Below are 19,922 nucleotides of genomic sequence, written 5' to 3' on the forward strand. Positions count from 1 at the left end.
AAACCTTTGTCGGCCAGGAGTATGAAAAAAAAAATCACCCCGAAAGACATAAGTTTCACTGACAAAAGCGTTTGATGTGGACAGTGCTATGTCAACAGGCGACGCTCTCCCGCTGACATAGCTACTACTTCTTGTTCGGTGTGGTTTAATTATGCTGACAGGAGAGTTTTGTCCTGTCAGCCTGAAGTGGCTAAACTGGATACCTTACAGCGACACAGCTGCAGCAATACAGCTGTGCCACTATAAAGTCTGAAGTGTAGACTTAGCCGTACATTGCGATCCTTTGAAATTCCAGTCAGTATTCTTAAGTGTACTATAAAAGGGTAAATTGTTTATGGATTGTACCTCCACACAACCCTTCCCACCCCCGCTGAATGCTAGTCAACTGCAAAGTTAAGGTAACATTTAAAAAAAAAAAACCTCTTATCAAGTCAGTTTAGAAATCACAATTCCTGAACTGACATAGCTTGCCAGTTATTTAAATCCCTTTTTTAAGACTGAAGCAAAATAAGCATTAAATACCTCAGCCCTCCAGGTGTCATCCATTGTTAGCTTTCCTTCCTCAATAAATAATGGGCCTATACTTTTCTGCACCTTTCTCTTGTTCTTAATGCATTTACAGAACCTTTTTTTTTTTTTGCCTTTCATGTCTCTTGCAAAGTATAGCTCATTTTGTGCCTTTGTCTTTCTGATTTTGACCCTACGTGCTTGTGCTATTCTTTTGTACTCCTTGGCAATTTGTACATGTTTCCACTTATGCTAATTTTTGTCAGGTCATTAAAGTGCTCCTGATTCAGCCCTACTAGCCTCTGACTATTCTTGCTATATTTCCTTCATATTATGATAATCTGCAGTTATGTCTTTACTATTGTCTCTTTGAGAAATTGCCAACTCTCCTGAAATCCTCTTATTTAGATTTTTTTTTCCTCATCAGACCTCACCTACCTGTTCCCTGAGTCGGTTAAAGTATATATTTTTAAGTCCACTGTCCTTATTCTGCTGCTCTAACTCCTTCTTTTCTTTAGAATCATGAAATCTATCACTTCACGATCACATTCTTCCATGTTGCCTTCCACCTTTAGATTCACAACCAATTCCTTCCTGTTTGTCACAATCAGGTCTACAATGGGAGCCTCGCTGGTTACTTCCTCCACATTCTGAAACAAGAAGTTTTCCCCAAAACATTCCAAGAATTTACTGGACATATTGTGTTTTGCCATATAACCTTTGCAACAGATGTCTGAATAGCTAATACCCCCCCCCCCCATTACTACCAGATCTTATGTTTTGTTCTAGAAATGCCTCATCCATCTCCTCTTGATTTGGGGGTCTATAATAGATCCCTACTGTGATGTCACCCCTGTTTCTTATCATCACCCACAGACCTTCAACTGGTCTGCTTCTCATTTCTGTCTTTACCATAGAAGAAGTTTATATATTAGTGCTGTCAATTAATTTTAGTTAACTCATGTGATTAACTAAAAAAAAAAAATCACAATTTTAAAAATGAATCATGATAAATTGCAGTTTTAATCACATTGTTAAACAATACAATAGCAATTAAAATGTATTAAATATTTTGAATGTTTTTTCTACATTTTCATATTTATTGTATTCTGTGTTGTAATTGAAAGCAAAGTATATTTTTATTATAAATATTTGCACAGTAAAAATGATAAACAAAAGAAATAGTATTTTTCAATTCATTTCATATAAGTATGGTAGTGCAGTCTTTGTCGTGAAAGTGCAACTTACAAATGTAGATTTTTTTGGTTACATAACTGCACTCAAAAACAAAACAATGTGAAACTTCAGAGCCTACAAGTCCATTCAGTCCTCCATCTTCGTCAGCCAATCGCTGAACAAGTTTGTTTACATTTACAGGAGATAATGCTTCCCTCTTCTTAGTTACAAGAATAATATACAAGAATAATTGTACAAATGACCATATAATCCAAATACTTCACAGGAACACAAAATGTAGGACTACAGTAAAAAGTCTGTCAATGTTTTCACTGTAAACCCGCTTTGAAAGGGGTATATTGCTTGCCCATAAAGATCTACTCCCAAAGGAAATTTAAAATTAATTTGTATACTAAATCAGCAATAAAATGGGTAACCCTTTAAAGTACTGGTATAGTTTTTAATTTTTTTACAATTGTATTATAAGATCAGTCATAAGTAACTTCTATGGACCCCAATCCTGCAAAGATTTACATAGAAGTTTAAGGACATGAGTAGTTCCATTGAATCCAGGGGGACAACTTGTGCTTACTGTTAAGCACAGACATAAGTCCTTCCAGGATCTGGACCTTGAATTTCTATTTTTATTCAGCATCGACTAACTAGGTTGTCCTTTTAAATATTGCCAAATTTACTGTGCATTTATTTAAGAAATGAGAGTGCAGATTATATAGATTTTTCTGATGTTGGAAGCCTGTGCTCTACAAAAAATATACCTTGAATTAAATTTGAAACTAGTGAACTATTGGTACATGATAATTCCCTTGGTCCCACCTAGACATGTGCATGCATTAAGTGAATAAGTGCATACTCATATACCCATAATTCACATCCAATGTCAATCCTGCCCTTCCTGTTGTTTATTTCCTCACTTGTCTATCAGTGCACTATTTACAGACATATGATTCCTGGCTCTGATTCAGGGGCCTAGTGTAGGTAAGGTATAAACACCCCAAATATGACCTTTTATGGCACCATCATGGGGAAGGGGGACTGCATGGACTTCCCCCTCCATTTTCTCCTAAGAGTGCATGGTGTTCCACCAGGGGATAGGATAGAAAGGGAAGTAGGTGAGGCTGGTTCTTCATTATTCACAATCAAAGCTCTGTGCATGGTAAAAATGCAAGTAAGATTATTAGTGCACGCACACACATTTTTAGTGACTACTAAGGTTACATTTCAACCTACTCCACCTACACAATCTTTGAAAGTATTGAAACAAAAAGTTAAGGGGAAAGTCTCCAGAATTCCTTGTCACCTTCACATTGCCTACAATGTTTTTGACAACACACTCCACCACAGCATTCACTTTCACTTCCAACACACACTGAAAAGAATCCATATGCCACCTTCTTCCAGTTTATTGTGTTGCATAAAACCTTGATGGTGACCTCATGGTATCAATAGATTAACACTTCTGACTATCACATAGTCCATTCATTTGATAATGTATTCTGCTTTAATATTGCTGAGGTCACCATTAAGGTTTAGCAAGAGAGACTGAGAGGCCAAACCCTTTGGAGATCTGATTGAGTTCAATTCATGCCACCTTCTGGGCAGATGTCTTTCCAACTATAGGCAAGCTGGGCAGCTGCCTAGAGCAGCAGACTTGGTCCAAACATCCCTCCATAATGATTGCCAGGTGGCCAGGCCACATTTGCATAGCCTCTGGGGCAGCACACTGAAGTGTTGTCTGAGGCGGCAGATTCTCTTGAGTGGCCTCTACATTGCAACACTCATCCCTTCACACACCATTGTCCAAAGGGATTTGCAGGATGGTTGTATTTATACCTCTTGAAGTCTAACTTTTCACATACATGGTTCTGAAGGAGCAAGTGAATGGTAAAGAGCTGTGGTCTCTGAGAAAATGCCGCGTATTTGAATAATGAATCTGTGGAACTCCCATAAACTACATGTGTGGTCCCTTTAGAAAAGTGTCATAGCAATACTGGTTATTGTGTATCTGGATATATTTCTCTGATACTGTCAATTAGATTTGAATTCCTTTTGGCAGAGACTACATCTTTCCCTATGTTTTGTACAGCACGGTAACAGGCTCTTATCTTCATCCCTTAGACCACTCCAAACAGGTTGGACCCATCCAAGTTTATATGCACTAGAGTGTTATTTCTTGGATCCCTTCTACCAGTCCACTGGTACAGCCTTGTGCAGCAACATACAATTGGAAGTAAACTCTCCCTTAGCCCACAGTCTGGGGAGGAAGAGCGAAAGATCTCATCTTGAGATCCCGTTTCTCCTGATTCCCTGCCAGCCTTTTCCCTTGCACTTCCTTCCTGTCCTTTAATTGTTCCTGGATGATGGGTTGATTGCTCTGATTAGCTCATCAGCCCCCTAACTAGGCTATTGAGCCCCCATCTGCCAATGAAGTCCATAGGGGAGGGTGAGAAGAAGGGACCTGGGAGGGATAACTTGTACCTTAGTGACCAGAGTGTTGGTCAGTTCTAGGCTCCTAGCACTGTGTCACAAGCACTGAGCAGTTTTCAGTACTTAACAGGCATTTTTCTCTTATAGTTATTTGCTAAGTCTATGGTGGGGGGGGGAGTGCGGGAGGAGGGAATGAGGGCAATAGGTCAAAATAAATGGTTCACTACTAAAATAAATGCTCACATAAAATCATGAGTATACTAGAAGCTCAGGAACCATCCAGTAGAACAAGGATAGAAAATACATAATAAAATATATATATAATATAATTGTCATAGTCCTCATCAAACTCCCACTTTTGCTCATTCACCAGGCTGCTGTGTTTGGGCCCTCATTCTGGGTCCATGTGCTTTTAAGTTCCCCTTAATTACTGGGTAGGATTCAGACACTGTCTCTAGATTTGCTGGAGCACTTCTTGGTCCAGGGGCTCGTCTGATACTTTTCCTCAGAAGTTGTCCTAGTTCCCCCAGATCCAGTGCTGACTCCTCCCCACACCTGCCCTGACTCTCCTAGAGCTCCATCTTATTGGTCCTCTGGTTTACAGGTAACAGTTGACACAAATAGACACAGACTTTGCAAAAGGATTTCTAAACTAATTACTCTTTTCTTTAGACAGCACGGGTGAAACAACAAACATGTGCCATTCCATGGCACAGTTTGCTCACCAATCTTGAAAATTCCTTGGGATTTGAGTCAATGTCCTATTAGGCTTCCAGATGCCCTCCACTGGGCTGAACTTTTTCAGCTCATGGCTTCTCCTCTGAATCATGAGTCTGTCTCTGACCTCTGAGGTCAGCTTCCTTCAACTTTTAAAAGTCCTGTAGTCAACAGGTCCTCTCACTCAGGAAACCTACCCATTTGTTTCTCTCTGTGTTTTTAAAGTGCTTGTACAGCACCTATGCATCAGTCTTATTATTACCCTGTTTCCAGGCTCCTATTCCTCCTTCTTGCAGGCCAGCTGGATCGAGCTGGTTCCCTTATGCTTCAGCAAGCATATTATCCTAAGGTCCTGCCATCTGAATGGTTGGTTTTCAGGTTAATGGTTCTGCACTTTCCCCACCCTGGGAAAGGGACAGCACCATCCCTGATAACAGATATCTCATTCCACATACACTGAGGCATTCAATGATATAGCAATTTCATAAAATCAACCAGAATTAATAAGTTGTACAGAGACAGATGCCCCAAATCACCACAATTTACTACAAGTAATATAATTTATAAATCTACAGATTTATTTACTACTTGCAGATTTAGCTATATTTTCAGCATATAACTTTTAATTTCCTTTTTTGAAAGGAAATTCTAAAGTAATAATTCTTAGGTTGTCCTTCATATTATTTAACATTGTGCTTAAATTTATTCCTATACATTTGTGAAATAATATCCTGGGGAGAAAAAAAAAGATGAATTATCCAACTGCCTCATTTGTATATTGGGGGACATATCTACCAGTAATGTGACTGCATGTTCAAAAGGAGAGATTAAACCAACAAAACCTATGGTTAATTTAACTAAGAAACTAATCCTCAGGCACTGGGAAAGATTGTTTTTCTTTGACATTAAAGCTATGGTTCACAGCTCCTTCAATGCTGCTGCATATGAAAGAATTCTCTTCAGGATAAATTTCCAACAAACCATTGGAAGAAAAATTCTGTTCTTGTTAACATAATAGTAATTTAAAATGAACTTTTTTATTTTATTTTTTCAAACAGTGTGGCAAAATACCTTGTTCACCTCAGTAGGCTCAGTCCTTTTTAGTCTTGGAGACTCAGGTTTGGGGCTAGGCAAATCCTTACAGGTGGCACAGGGTCCTGTTACTCCTCTCCTCAGTTAGTCCCTTGTGCTTGTTTTCCTTCCCTTCTGGGGAGCGAAGGCAGCCTCCCTACTGGGAAGGTTTGGTGTCTTGCTGCAACCAGCCTACTGGCAGCTTCCCTGCTCCTCTCACTCTCCCCCTCCCTCCACCAGGGGAGGGTTTAAAAAGGTCCCAAGTATTTGGGAGTCAGCTGAACCTAATTGGTTCCCTAGCAACCCCTTTTCCAGCTGAACCTTATTGCCCAGTGGTTCTCTCTCCTCAGTGGATAGGGATGGGCCTTTTAATCCCCTGGGACTAATTACTACCCCCCTTTTGTCGCTGTTTGTTCTGGGTTTACCACAATAGCTATAGAACTTACCTCCTGCCCGGTTCTGGGGGCAGTCAGGGGAGAGGGGAGGGGGGTGGATGGGGCAGGAGTCCCGGGGGGTGGGGGTGGGCAACAACCCCCTCGTGGGGTGAGGAGGGAACCCGTTGTTAAGATTTTGGCAGCTCATCCCTGGTTCCACCTTGTATTTAGCTGTGACACTCTGAGTAAGTTTCTCAGACCTGAAGAGTGCTGTATAGCTTGAAAGCTTGTCTCTTTTACCACCAGAACTTGGTCCATACACACCCTCCTTGTCTCTCTAATATGCCTATACAAAACATTTACATTTTGAAAGAAAAAGTTTGACTGTTTAATTAAGAGAGAGATTCCTCACCAACATCATATACTCTGGCCTTCCCTCTCACGACATGCTTTGCATATAGTAGGCCAGCAACCTCCCTTTGATTTTCCACATGGAAAGCGTGGCCTATAATACATTACAGTAGTGCAACACATTGAAGTTCAGGAGTGGGGAATTGTGCTGAGGCTTCGATTGAGGGATCTGAGGAACTCTTGCTCAGAGGGTTGCCAGAGCATAGAGCTCAGGTGATATTGTACACAGCAATATTACTTAAGTGTAAATAGAAAAGGAGTACTTGTGGCACCTTAGAGACTAACCAATTTATTTGAGCATAAGCTTTCGTGAGGATGATGAAGTGAGCTGTAGCTCACGAAAGCTTATGCTCAAATAAAGTCTCTAAGGTGCCACAAGTACTCCTTTTCTTTTTGCGAATACAGACTAACACGGCTGCTACTCTGAAACCTGTCATTAAGTGTAAATGTAGCCTATTTAGGGTCGGAGGAAAAGGATGTTTGTGCTAGAAAGTTGATTAAAATGGCAGTGCTCTATAACCTCCTCTGCTTCTCTAAATTTGAAATTTTACTCAAAGGAGCTAGAGAGATCTGGAAAGGGGAGATCTTACTGCTATGGGGGAGGGATTAGAAGGGATAGTTACTGTGATCTGGGGATGGGGGACTTCCTGTGCAGGGGAAACTCTAAGAGAATTCTTGTTGCACAAGTTGAGCAGGAGCAGGGAGATGTTTTCACAGGGAAGGCGAAGAGAAAAGGGGTTACAGTATAGTGAGGTGAGTATGGAGCTGGGAGTGAGTGTGCAGTTTGTGACTAATTGGGGAATCTGTCAGTACAATATATAAATTCTGTGTGAGATTATGAACTCTTTGTATGTATCTTTACCAAGCTGGAACTACACTTTGAATGTGCAGGTTTTTGCCTTCTCTATTGTCTGTTTGCCTCTGAAATTCTAAAGGCTGGTGGCAGAAGAGCATTGTTGACTTAAAATGCTCAAACACTGAAATGTAATTTCTTTAAACAATGATATAGCTCACACCCATTAGAACTGGTTTGTCAAAGGAGAAGTCACCTTGACAACAACAACAGAAAATCACCTGGCAGGGGTTTCTGGTCAGCTGGAGAAGCCGGCTAGGAATTCTCCTGATAGAGGACACTGAAAGGTCGTAAAAAGGAAGAGCTGATGGATTTGGTGTCTTTGGTTATTTTCAGCAGCTTAAGCTTGTTGACCTATGAATCAGACTTTTATAAGCCCTGGCTGGGATGATTTAGTTGGTGTCATAAATATAAAGGGAAGGGTAAACCCCTTTAAAATCCCACCTGGCCAGAGGAAAAATCCTCTCACCTGTAAAGGGTTAAGAAGCTAGGATAACCTCGCTGGCACCTGACCAAAATGACGAATGAGGAGACAAGATACTTTCAAAAGCTGGGGGGAGGGAAAAACAAAGTGTCTGTCTGTGTTATGCTTTTGCTGGGGACAGAACAGGAATGGAGTCTTAGAATTTAGTAAGTAATCCAGCTAGATATGTGTTAGATTATGATTTCTTTAAATAGCTGAGAAATTAAGCTGTGCTGAATAGAATGAATATTCCTGTCTGTGTGTCTTTTTGTAACTTAAGGTTTTGCCTAGAGGGATTCTCTATGTTTTGAATCTAATTACCCTGTAAGGTATTTACCATCCAGATTTTACAGAGGTGATTCTTTTTACCGTTTCTTCTATTAAAATGTTTCTCTTCAAGAACTGCATTTTTTTTTATTGTTCTAAGATCCAAGGGTTTGGGTCTCTGGTCACCTATGCAACTTGGTGAGGATTTTTACCAAACCTTCCCCAGGAAGTGGGGTGCAAGGGCTAGGAGGAGTTTTGGGGGAAAGATGTTTCCAAACAACGTTTTCCCAATAAACCCAGATAAACGTTTGGTGGTGGCAGTGGAAGTCTAAGGGCAAAGGGTAAAATAGTTTGTACCTCAGGGAAGTTTTAACCTAAGCTGGTAAAAGTAAGCTTGGGGGGGTTTCATGCAGGTCCTCACTTCTGTACCCTAGAGTTCAGAGTGGGGAAAGAACCTTGACAGTTGGGGTTGGTCCTGCTTTGAACAAGGGGTTGACCTGAGGTCTCTTTCAACCCTAATCTTCTATGATTCTCTGATTCTATGATAAGACCTAACAGCTCACTCTTGAGCCATTGCTCTATGGCAGTGGTGAGCAACCTGCGGCCCACAAGCAGCATGCAGTCCATCAGGGTAATCCGCTGGCGGGCCGCAAGATAGTGTTTACATTAACCATCTGCAGGCCAGTGGGAGCTGTGGGAAATGGTGGCTAGCATGTCCCTGCAGCCCTGCTGCTTCCCGCAGCACTACTGCTCGATGGTCATGTTAAGAAGGGAAAAAGGCAAGCTTGCTAAACTTGTTAAGGGAGATATAGTGATTTTTAACACAGTACCCCACTCTTTTGAGTGAGCAAGCAACATCTTAACTTCAATAGACAAAATATATATATATATATACATACACCAACAACAAATAATGAGTAAGCAGCAGATGTTAATTATTCAGTTAGGAAATTGATATACTATGACAGGAAGACTGGAAATATACTGGAAAGCAAGATATATATCTGAGTCAGAAAAAGGGAACCACTTGGAATTCAAACTACAGGTACCCTAAGAAACTAGGGGTGTAACTGTGAGAAGCTGTAAATGGGCAATCAGAACCAGATAGCACTGAAATCAGTCAGTCATACTTTTTATCAGCTGCAAGCTCCATTTCCACAGACAGGGTAACTGTACGTGCAGTGTACTAACAATTAATTAATTAATTGCAGCATTATGAGGCAGAGGAAGTTTTGCCTGAATGAGCTCCAAGGCCCACAGGAGAAGGAGGAGCTAGGAAAGAGCCTTGTGGTTAGGAAGTTTGCTTTCTAAATGATCTGTACTCTCTTGTGCTTTATATGATTAAGCATAAAAGATCAGTGATGTTTGAATCTATGCAAAGTGTCTCTGTGTGTGTGTTATATGGTTCGCAATTGCCATGTGCCTCCTGAGAGTTACATGGTAAACCAGAAGGCTCAGGGGTAGTGGCTGAGCTCTGTTCAGGCTCTGGAGGCTTGAAGTATGAAGGGACCTAGAGGCTTGGATTCCCCTTGCAGCATTCAGGGAGCATGAGGGAAACCCTGGCACACGTATATTTAGAGTGTGCCAGGCTGCAGCCCCTTTTCTGGCTCCTCACTAATATTTTATTACACTTTTGGCTGCATTTTTCCCCCTCACCTTTTCATTTACGCACTCCCCATCCATGGCCCCACAAAGTCACGGGATCTCCTGGTTAACTGCCTCCTAGCCCTAGCTAAAACAGCCATCTATAAAACCAGAGAGAGGAGGTTGGCCGATGAAGCTTCCTGCGACTGTAGGGCCATTTTCCGATCCTCAGTACACTCACGTATCCGGGCGGAGTTCCTCTGGGCAGCATCCACCAACTCCCTTGATGCCTTCGAGGAGCGGTGGGCACTCTCCAAGGTTCTCTGCTCAGTGACCCCGTCTGGTTCCCTCCATCTGACCCTTGATTGAGGGGAAGAACGAGAGACCCCAGCCCCAGCCATTGCCGCTGTGGATACCATCATCACCACCACCTAGGAGGGGCTCTTTCACACGTGGGTGCACGCCCCTCCCCCAAACTGCCCATCCCGCAGCCTTGCCCATCTTGTTGGGCACTCTCAGGAGAGGAATATTTGGTGACACTGGGCGTGGCACTAGGTAACTTGAGGGGGTGGAAGACCATGAGTGTCGAGGAAGCTGCCCCTCTCTGGGCCCAAGCAAGCCTGAACACTTCTCTCCCCTGAAGGCTGCTGTGTTATACCTTGAGTTTGCTTTTGTTTTGTTGCATGGTTTTGTTTTATCTTCTTTGGTGATTTGTGTAAGTGTGTTACGCAAATAAATTTTTTTCTGCTTTAAAAAAAAAAAAAAGCATTCAGGGAGCAGCTAGCCAGATCTGTGACAGAGATAAATGAGGATGAAGGATGGTGACTGAAGTGAAGGGTAATGCAGTTGAGGAATGTAGTGGTAAAGGTGTGTAGGCTGTACAAGGAAAAAAGATATAACTCTAAGGGGACAAATGAGACCAGTGGAATGGACAACAGCTGAGGAAGAGAAATCAAGGAAGAAAAAAAGAAATAAAAATAAAGTGAAAAGGAAAGTATAGGTAATTAGAACAGAAAGCTCAGAAGAAAGAAGGGAGTGAGGTAAAGAAGGTAAAGCAGGGAAGAATATTTTTAATTAGTAGTTCTACCTTACTAACTTCTCTTCTTTCTTTTCAATAATCCTCAGAATTCATCAATGCTAATGGAGTTACAGCTGCTTAGATCACATCTGAATTTGGCCCTGACAGCAATAAACTATGAGAGATGCCCCATAAATTCTAGTGTGTAGTTAATGGGGTATCCAAGGGACAGAGCTTGACAATGAACAACAATTACTTTTTATGACAACTTTCTAGGTTTCAAAATTAGTTTTTATTCTGCACTGGACTGAAGACAAAACCTTTCAAGTATTTTCCATAAATATGGAATTGTGTCAAAACATCTGTTTTCATATTGAAAAGGTCAGGATTTCAATTCTCCTCTCTCTCTGGAAGTGACTAGAGACTCCATTCTTAACCTCAAAAACCTTCCCATTAAAAACTTTGTTGTAATCGGTATGTCTCTATGGAACATTTTGGTTTTGATGAAACAGCATATATCAGCCAAAACATATTTTGCCAAAAATGTTGTGACCAGCTCTACTGAAGAATTACATAGCTATCCATGGATAAAATTCTGGATCCACCTGGCTTTGATCATTTACACAGCTGGCTGCAACAAAACTGGGGCAGTTTCCAAGCTCCTGGTATATGAGCATGAGTGTGCGTGTGTGTGACAGAGAGAGAGCAAACATGCAAGAGAGCATACAGGGGAGTGCTCCTGACAATTTCCCTATCCTTTGCACAGTGAAGAACTCCTGAGAATTGGGGAAACAGTGATGCTGGTGACCCCAGCTAAGCCTTACAGTGTAGGGGCAGCCTGACATCATCTCTCTGGGACTGCAGGGAGCAGCAGGGCCACGTATAATTTCTTACCGTTATTAGTTCACCCTTTGGTTTGAAAACTTTTCAGGACATGCGACAGGTGGCTGCCTATACAATTTTGCTTTCCTCTTTGTCTTACTCTCCATCTGTGAAGACCAAATGGAGCTTTGCATCATCTTTATCAATACCTTTTTAGCTGAGAGAGAGCGAGCGAGAGAGAATAATAATAAAGAGACATGGCTGCTTAACTCCTCCCCATTTTTTATTTGCCTACTCTCAGTTGAAATGTTATGGCAATAAAGAATTATGTAAAAATATTTCAAGAATAATAGCTCTTGAGTTGACAAATATTGTTTTGCTTTAAATAGCTTTTATAAAGATAAAAGTATTTATTATTTATAATGTTTTATAAAAAATTGCAATAAATACATAGCAGGACAAAAATTAACATTATATATCTATATATGTATATTACCCTTTAACAGCCCTGCCACAACCAGGGTATAACTATGATTGTTTGATATATTTCTGGATACAACCTGCTCTCATTACACTGACTACAAAGCTATGATCAGCATTGTATTTATTATTTTGACTCTTTAATGTCATGTTCTTACAGAATACATTTTTGTAGTGAAAGCAAGGCATATTACAAGTGTTCTAGATGTACGATGATGACAATAAGCACGCTTCTCATTGTTAAAAAAGACATTGTGGAGATAAACTACTGTTAGGTGGCTAAACAGAACAACAACAACAACTATTCACAAATATGTATTGTATTTAAAACTACAAATTCTCTTTGACAGTATTCACAACCAGTGTTATTGTTCATGCCAGAAAAATCTAATTAGCCATCTTAAAATTGATTGGATTTCCTTCCTCTTGTGTATACAATTTTTATAATCCAATCAGGGAGCAGAAACAATATCATATGACATAGGTGACCAGTAACATAATTAATGAATAATGAACAGTTGAGGTCTTCACAGACAACCCTTAGGCTGAAATGTTATCTTAAAGAGTTTGTCAGTAATGAATACATTTGCAAAAATAATTCATGGATAACACAAACAGAAAAAGAACTAGATTCATTGACTAAATTATTCTCTCTGAACAGGTTTCAGAGTAGCAGCCGTGTTAGTCTGTATTCGCAAAATGAAAAGGAGTACTTGTGGCACCTTAGAGACTAACAAATTTTATTTGAGCATAAGCTTTCGTGAGCTACAGCTCACTTCATCGGATGCATTCTCTGAACAGTGCACCTATCTGGGTGCTTACTACTCATTACTCAGTTATTTATTGCTTACTAATACTACCCATTGATAAAACTTCTACTATATCCATTTTAGTTTTCCTAGGAAATATAGTGTGTTAAAAGTTTGTCCAGTTCTACTTTCTGTATACATTGCTTCAGATGATTTTGGTATTTGATTAAATGGCCTTGGTGTGAGTATTAGAAATAATCAGCATCATGGTTGTTATTCCAATACTCTTGAGGCGCCCATTTTCCAGTTGTAAATCAATATGGTTAAATCTTTATCATCACTGTCATCTAGGAATTTATTCACAGTCTTTAATAATTGCATTATCTGTCCAAATGTGTATTATTCCACTGACTCAACAGTTGATATATCATATGCGTGCTACACCACAACAATCTGTTTGAGGAGATTTGGGAGAAATTTATGAAATTAACAGCTGGGCAGAAATCATGAAGAACTGGATCAATTCCAGTGACTAATGGTTATAGACAATATGTGTAATTTCAAGAACAGTTACTTAGATATGTAATGAGAAGTCAGCTCTTGTACAAAAAATAATGAATAGCCAAGTAATTAAGTGGGTAGTTCTTTTAAAAGCAAATGTTTGGGAAATTTAGTCGGTCCTGCTTTGAAAAGTGATGGTATCAATACAATACAGTTTTGGGATTTGTAATGAGAATCTTTGACTGGAAAAGCACAAGTAGATGGCATTGAAGAATTTCTAATTTCCACATCTTTCACATTTAAAATCAAGTAGTGTTCCTGTGAACTGGATTGGTTCAGTATCTGTGATCTGGAGTAGAGAAGCATCATTTTTGAAAGTGTCCTTGACATTTACTCCTGAAGATGAATTATGAAAATTGATTTAGGTTTTCTGATACATTATTTCTAAACCATCAAACCTTACCCCAAAACCTACTCAGTTTAATGTATAGCGCTATTACCGCTTTGGGGAAAGGATAGGAAATACTTTAAATACAAATATGTTAGATTTATATAAACTATTTATGCACAATGAACCAATGAAATACAGCCAACAGTGGGGTGGACAGCAACAGCCAATCAGTGGGTAGCAAACAGCATAACAACGAGGGGAAAGGGAAATTTTAGCCTATTTCATTGAAACAAATCAATAATCTTTCAAAAATAAAATTCCATAAGATCTTTAACTGGCACACAAAAAAGACAGACGTCCATTTTTAAAGTCTCATCTAAATGATTCTGCTTATTAAGCTAAAGTCAGTTGAATTTATGGACTAGATAAGGATAAAGTCAGCCCTGCAGGATCTGAATGTGTGGTTCCACAAAACTAAGATTGCCAATTTTGGTTGGACATATTCCTGGAGGTTTCATCACGTGACATAATCTTTAATTAAAGATTAATCTTTAATTCCTGGAGACTCCAGGGCAATCCTGGAGGATTGGCAACCCTACACAAAACTTCAAAGCTGTTGCTTCTTGACCTTTTGTATGTCTGTGGGAAGTACTCTTGACTTAGGTCCCAATCCTGCATTGAATAACTCATGTACAGATTGCTGTGTCCATGTAGATTTCCACAATGTAGGATCAGGACCTTATGCAGACCATATATAATACATAATATTTTTATTATGATACAGACAAAAATAAGTTTTTAATAAAAATATAAAGTGAAGTACATTATTCATTCTATCATCAACATTTGTTCACTTCTTGATTAATAAGAAAACTGAGAAAGAGAAACAGCCACAGGAAATGAAGGGAAGAGGCAAAACACAGCATGTGGACAAAAAAAATGCCTCACAGATTGTGGAAATTCTCATCAGACATATAGATCTCCTTGAAATAAATGGCTTTTTGATTAAAACAAAATTTTCAAGTTTTGGTAAAAAAGATGGGTTTAATAGTTTTCCAAACCCAGAAATTTTCTCCATTTTTTTTAACTGAAAAAAAAATAGTTTTTGGTTCCAGATTTTAAAAGAAAAAAAGAATCTGGAAGTTTAGGGGAAAACACATACTATTTTTCTCCAAAGTTTTCTGAGAGAAAAAATGGCACTTTTCAACAAACTCTAACAACAAAAACATCCAGCAGTGTTCCACCAGGTTCCCCAGACATCATATCCACAGGAGTTTCAAAGACTAAAAATAAGGAACCTCTTCTTTTAAAAACGACTCTTTCAAGAGTTGCCTTGTCTCTTTAATCCACTCTACCAGGTTTTTATCCTAGGAGATATGTTCTTACATAAGCCAGGATGGGTAAGGAATGGTGCCCCTAGCCTCTGTTTGTCAGAGGGTGGAGATGGATGGCAAGAGAGAGATCATTTGATCATTACCTGTTAAGTTCACTCCCTTTGGGGCACCTGGCATTGGCCACTGTTGGTAGACAGGATACTGGGCTGGATGGACCTTTGATCTGACCCAGTATGGCCATTCTTATGTTCTTATGAGATGTAGGTCAATTCCAGTGCTGTAGTATTAACATTTTAATCTTCTCAATCCTTCTTTAACTTCCCTGAATCACCAGACTGCTGGCAACACTCAAAGTGGGAATCAGCTGGGTTAATAATTGATGTACTTTTTGCTGAGTGCCATTCTTACACCCTGATTGGTCCACCAGGGCAGCAATTCAGTGTCCTAATTTTCAGATGTAGTGCCTAAGATCATGGTGCCCGAAATGAATATTTAGCTGGTTAACTTTAGGTACCCATGTTTGAAAATTAAGCCCATATATTGGGTCTGAAAATAGTTATTTTAAAGAAGCCAGTATAAGAAGCTCCAAAGTACTGTTTCTGTTTATATCTTATTCAGTCTTAACTGCTAGGTTGTCCACATCATCAAAATATTTTTACAAATATTACAATAGATAAAAATCCTTCACTATAACATCTTCTGATCACCATTCAGTTCTTCACTGCCTTTATTCAAATGTTTTATTCCATAAGAACATGGATATAAAGAAACTGTCTTTTTTGAAAGAAGCAATGGGACCAATTTAATAAGAGAGGTTAGAATTATGGTCAGAATTAAGAGAGAGAGAGAGAGAGACATGCTTGGTGAAATGCACGCTAATACATCGGGGGGAAAATAATCCAGAAATCACAAATACTCAATGGAGGGAGAAACCTGGAAAGTAGTGATGCCTAAATAGACCTGGGAGTGATAGTAGATAGAAAATTAGATACAAGATTGCATTATGCCCCTGAAGTAAATACGGCCAGGTTTGTGCTGAATTTTCAGAGATCTGCAATCAGCAAAATGATAATGTGTCTTACTACATTTCTAGTGAGAGCACACATGGAATATTGCAGTCAGTTCTGAACCTCTTACTATCAAAAAGATAGAGACAAATTGGAATGGAGTTCAGAGAAGAACAAGAGAAATAATTAAGGAAGTAGAGGGAGTAAATTAAGAGGAAAGATTAAAAGAGGGTTGGCTAAAAAATGACAGAAGATGGATGGATGAATCTATGTGACTGTGGATCCTGTGACCCTAACACTGGCCCAGCACCCATCTTACTTTCATTGTGGCTTCATAGTTAGCCCATGCTGGGCCAGGGTGGAGAAGCATTCCATGGATCACACAGGTTGCAAAGGCAGGCATGCATTTTTCCAAGTTCATCCTCAGTGCAGTTACTAAGTGGTGCAGAAGTCCTTGTAAGGACCTTCTACATGGAGAGTGAAATTTCACTCTTAAATTGATGATATAGCTTTCTTTCAATGTAACTTTTTTTTCTGTCTTTCCAACTGTCTGTTGAAACATGGTTTATCACTAGGACAGGTCTTCACTACCCATCGGATCGGTGGGTAGTGATCAATCTGTTGGGGATCGATTTATCGCATCTAGTCTAAAGATGATAAATTGATCCCCGAACGCGCTCCCCGTCGACTCCGGAACTCCAGCACACAAGAGGCGGAAGCGGAGTCATCGGGGGAGTGGCAGAGGTTGACTCACTGCCATCCTCATGGCCAGGTAAGTCGACCTAAGATATGCCGACGTATCTTAGGTCGACCCCCTCCCCCCCGGTGTAGACCAGGGCTAAGAAAAGTAATAATTTAGAAGGTCTGTTAATAATGTGAACATGTACCAGGACAGAAATGAGCATTTAAGGACTTAACTCCACAATCCTTACTTTCTTTGCATAGTTCTGTTAGTATATAGGTCTGTTTGTTAGCCTTTGATAGAATTTTGGGTTTGACTTTTTGATACTCTTCTACTAAAATGTGTAAACAAGGGACAAAAATACTGATGTTGCTTCTGCCTAGTCAGCTGGATTTGTTAGTACAATGGGAACAGATAAGAGCAGTTAACGTGTTACTTGAGAGCACACTTTAAGATTGCCTCAACCCTATCTCAAGGCAAAGTCAAACAACCAGTCAGGAGGAGCAAAGGAGTTTGGGTTGGGGGAGGTATAAAACACTAAAAGACCAAAGAAATGCCCATCCCTGGCTGGATCACAACCTCACTCCTTACCCCTCCCATGGGGTACAAAAGGGGTGGGGTGAAGACCCCAGAACCAAAATGGAACATGACCCTAAGTTGTAAGGGGTGGGACTGTGGGCATGCACGGCAGGTATATTTAGGCCTGCTAAGAAGGAGGAGGTGGGATTTAGAATAGGGAAGGGGGAACGAGGACACAGGCAAGTCTCTGCGACATCAGAGCTGGGAAGGGGGTTATGGGGTAAATGCTCTGCGGTGTCAGAGCTGAGAACAGAACACTGGGAAACAGACTCTGCTGGTGTGTAGAGCTATGGATATGCTTTTTTGGAACTAACTCCAATAAACATTGAATTGCCTGCACTTTAGACTTCTGGTCTTCTGCTTTCTCTCTGTGTGACAAGAACCAGAGGAGAGGATGAAGGGAAAGCCCTCTAACAAGTCCTATTGATGAGTTAGCACTACCTAGCATGAGCAAGGATTGCAGAGTAGGACACTTAAAAAGAGAAAGAATAAAAAGGTACAAAACAGGAGTTTCTATTGCCTGGTGTTGATGTATTTCAACTACTTCTCTTGAAAAAAGTGTCCACCCGGTTTCATGGAAAATTGCAAGGTTACACCCCAACATAAGGGGTCAAGAGTCTGTGAGTTAGCTTCTTTTGCATCTTCCCAGTTCTGGGTTACTCCAGGGGCAGGACTGGTGAGCCCTTTGTAACTTGAGAAAAGGAGGGCTGTCTAAGATATAGAAGCCTTTACCCACTCCACTCTGCCCTGCCCTAACATTCCTTTCTCACACCCATAGCATGCCCCCTATACCATGGTTTAAAGGGGGGTGTTGGAAGACAAACCGTGGCTGTCTATCTTAATTTTTATCCTAGGGGAATTTTCCTACATCCAGATGCAGGGCTTCTGGGGTTCCTTTAGGCTGCTCCACTCCTTTATATCAGGTCAAGGAAGCTAAGGGAAAGTGAGAATCTCATCCAAGATTTCTAAGGAACCGTCTGTTTTTATAGTAGTAGCATATAGTACAGAGCAGTCTAAGGCTGGCAGTAGATCTAATATTGTTATATAATCTTTCACTAAGTAAAGATCACCAGGATATCTAATGAATTAGCTAAATTTTAAAGCTGCTGTATGCCATTTTCACATCTACACACATCTTGGTATTAAAAGAAACTCAAATAATATCCTCAATAAATGTAACTGACTTGAGAAATTAATACTGAGTACAGATATGTATTAAGAGTAAACACTGAACAAAATCCACTATTAACACACTACAGAGACTTTGCCAAAAGCGAGGGCACTAATGGGATGTATGTAATTTTATATAGAATATAAGAGCATAATAGCAATACAATATTTAGTGATATTTTAAGGGTAGTTTAGATGTTAGATTTGATTTGAATTCCAAACAAAAAATTCTGTTTATTTGTTTTTTTCTATTACAATAATGCCCAGAAGCCCCAATCAGGGTCATGGTCCAATTGTGCTGGGCATTGTACATACACAGATTTGGACAAAATTTGGCAATGTGGATTTGGAGAAACATTTGCAATCTCAAGAGGAAATTATTTCACCTAACTGTATAATTTGTATTATGACTACTAAAGGTATTTGGGTTAGGTTATAAGCTAAATTTAGGCAATAAAATTCAGACAAAGGAAAAATTAAATATTTTAAAATGTCATGACACATGATGTGAAAGAAGGTGCTGCCTCCCAGTTAAGTTCGCCTAGATACTTATCAATCAGGTGTGGTGCAAGAATTAAATGAATCCCAGATGATGGATAAACAAAATGAGTAATGGGTAATTTACAGACTGTGATGAAAGTTTTGGCCTGGCATAAGTAAATTTCTGTATCTAAGAAAACACGTTATGCTCATCATCAGTTCTATACCGTCTACAGCAGTCTAATTTTATTGGAACAGATGGTATATGAATCCCTTGACAATGGCTATCCAGAAGTTAGTGGAATCACATATGTATATAAGTGATGTAGTGGAGTAGGAAAGCAAGACCAAAAAGTGAATATACAGCTAATTTTCCCCACTCCTTAATTCTGAGTATAAGTAAATGAACTTTAGACAGTGGATTAAATTTGTCCTAATTGTGTCTTGTTAAAAATGACTATTTAACAGGAAACTTCTCTTTGTCTGACTTGGGTTTTTTATATATGTAAAAAGTTTTTGAGCAGTTCTAAACATGTACACTAACTCACCACTTCCAGACAGTGGAATTAAGTACTCAGAAGGAAAACTACCTTTAAACAAAACAAAAAGAATTGTACTGGAAATACAGATGAAGTAATGATGAAGATGAAGACAGAAATCTCCTAAAGGAGAAATCAACACTATGGATACCACAATAAATGGAATGACACTGCACTCCCATTAAAAGACACATTTTCCACAACTTATTGCCCAGGAAATGTGGTAATATCAATATTCTCCAAATGTGAGACTATCATCTCCCTGTGATGAATGAATTAGTGGGGAAGAGACTCGAAGAAAA

Source organism: Lepidochelys kempii, chromosome 2 (genome assembly GCF_965140265.1).
Source record: "Lepidochelys kempii isolate rLepKem1 chromosome 2, rLepKem1.hap2, whole genome shotgun sequence".
Taxonomy (NCBI): Eukaryota; Metazoa; Chordata; order Testudines; family Cheloniidae; genus Lepidochelys; species Lepidochelys kempii.